Source organism: Dipodomys merriami, unplaced genomic scaffold (genome assembly GCF_024711535.1).
Source record: "Dipodomys merriami isolate MVZ:Mamm:240054 unplaced genomic scaffold, mDipMer1.0.p SCAF_1028, whole genome shotgun sequence".
NCBI lineage: Eukaryota > Metazoa > Chordata > Mammalia > Rodentia > Heteromyidae > Dipodomys > Dipodomys merriami.
This window is the reverse complement of record NW_027202303.1, coordinates 57,822-60,000: the sequence shown is the minus strand read 5'-3', so window position 1 is coordinate 60,000 and position 2,179 is coordinate 57,822. Positions and strand designations below refer to the sequence as shown.

General features: G+C 75.0%; 1 protein-coding gene across 1 annotated transcript in view; it reads right to left on the bottom strand.

Moving 5' to 3' along the window:
- The window catches only part of Shisal1 (shisa like 1), a 71,866-nt gene extending 69,966 nt beyond the window's left edge, over positions 1-1,900 (bottom strand). Inside the window, exon 1 of the mRNA XM_069995855.1 lies at positions 1,831-1,900. The gene's annotated coding sequence lies outside the window, so the exon portion shown is untranslated. The remainder of the gene's footprint in view (positions 1-1,830) is intronic.
- Between the last annotated feature and the right edge of the window lie 279 nt (positions 1,901-2,179).

Below are 2,179 nucleotides of genomic sequence, written 5' to 3'. Positions count from 1 at the left end.
CACTGTGGCTCAAGTGTAGAGCGCTCGCCTTGAGCTGAAGAGCTGAGGGACAGCGCTCAGGCCCAGAGTTCAAGCCCCACAACCACAACCACCACCAACAAAAATAGAATCCCTTCAGGCACAACTGGCTTGGTAGCTCCTGACTGTAATCCCAGAGAGACAGGGAGGACAGAAGTTCAAGGTCATCTCAGCCAGTAGAGAGCCGGGTGGGGCGCCAGGGCTCCGGCCCTCGATGCAGTACCCCCCCCCCCGCCCTTGCTGACCCCTCCGCCTGGCTGCAGCCCCTGCCCTGGGGGGGGAAGGGCAGCAGAGGCCCCCGTGGGGTTCCGCACGGGCCAGAGCCAGCAAGGGAGGCACACGCACCCCTCCGGGCACCCCAAGCTCACGACGGGGCCTCGCCCCCAGCCGGCCCCCCGGCCCTGCTCAGTGACTGACCCCCACCCCAGCCCCCCACCCCAGCCCCCCCGGCCCTGCTCAGTGACTGACCCCCACCCCAGCCCCCCACCCCAGCCCCCCGGCCCTGCTCAGTGACTGACCCCCACCCCAGCCCCCCAGCCCTGCTCAATGACTGACCCCCCCCACCTCAGCCCCCCAGCCAGCCTCCCGGCCCTGCTCAATGACTGACCCCCCCACCCCAGCCCCCCAGCCGGCCCCCCGGCCCTGCTCAGTGACTGACCCCCACCCCAGCCCCCCAGCCGGCCCCCCGGCCCTGCTCAGTGACTGACCCCCCCACCCCAGCCCCCCAGCCGGCCCCCCGGCCCTGCTCAGTGACTGACCCCCACCCCAGCCCCCCAGCCGGCCCCCCGGCCCTGCTCAGTGACTGACCCCCACCCCAGCCCCCCAGCCGGCCCCCCGGCCCTGCTCAGTGACTGACCCCCACCCCAGGCCCCCAGCTGGCCCCCCGGCCCTGCTCAGTGACTGATCCCCCCCAGCCACAGCCTCCTTCCTATAGACCCTGAGCCCCCCCCCAGGGCTGCCCCTCCCCCCGTGGCCCCCCCGAGGGCTGCCCCTCCCCCCGTGGCCCCCCCGAGGGCTGCCCCTCCCCCCGTGGCCCCCCGAGGGCTGCCCCTCCCCCCGTGGCCCCCCAGGGCTGCCCCTCCCCCCGTGGCCCCCCCGAGGGCTGCCCCTCCCCCCGTGGCCCCCCGAGGGCTGCCCCTCCCCCCGTGGCCCCCCAGGGCTGCCCCTCCCCCCGTGGCCCCCCCTAGGGCTGCCCCTCCCCCCGTGGCCCCCCGAGGGCTGCCCCTCCCCCCGTGGCCCCCCGAGGGCTGCCCCTCTCCCCGTGGCCCCCCAGGGCTGCCCCTCCCCCCGTGGCCCCCCAGGGCTGCCCCTCCCCCCGTGGCCCCCCAGGGCTGCCCCTCCCCCCGTGGCCCCCCGAGGGCTGCCCCTCCCCCCGTGGCCCCCCCAGGGCTGCCCCTCCCCCCGTGGCCCCCCGAGGGCTGCCCCTCCCCCCGTGGCCCCCCAGGGCTGCCCCTCCCCCCGTGGCCCCAAGCAGGGCAGGGCTGTTCTTCTCACCCAGAGGCACCAAGCAAAAAACACCACTTCCAGAACTTTCCTGAAAGCCACCCACGCCGCGCCAGCACCCAGTCCAACCAGGGGGGACGGGACCAGGACATGGCCACGGTGACCGGAGCCGGGAAGGTGGACGGGGCGTCCAGCCCCATCAGGCCGGGCCGGGACGCCACACGAGCCACGGCCGAGACGCTCGGCGTCACCCCAGCGTGGGTCCCCACGGGGGAAGAGCACACGCAGAAGACCGTGCACCTGTCCCCGCCCCACCCCCAGCCCCGGCCCCGCCACCCCGGGCCCCAGGAGGGTGTCCCGGTCCCTTACCTAGGCCCCGCGGAGGGGGGCGAGGGGGAAGCAGTTCTTGGGACCCAAGCCGTGTCCGTGTCTCCCGCACCCGGTGCGGCGGTCGAGCCTGGAAGCTCGGTGGGCGTGGCTCTGGGGGGAGGGGGTGGAGAATTCGTGGCCGCACCTGCCCAGGCCCAGCCCAGGGGCCAGCTGCCCAGGCCGGGGCGTGGGGCCGGGCGGCCGTGGTCCCCGCAGGAGTGCGGGCGCAGGCTGCGTGCCAGCCGCTCCGGCGCTCTGGCTGAAGCCGGTGGTTTATTTTTAGAGCTCGGCCCTTCCCCAGACGCCAGGATCCCAGCTGAGATGTTCAGAAGCTCAAAGCTCGCCGTTC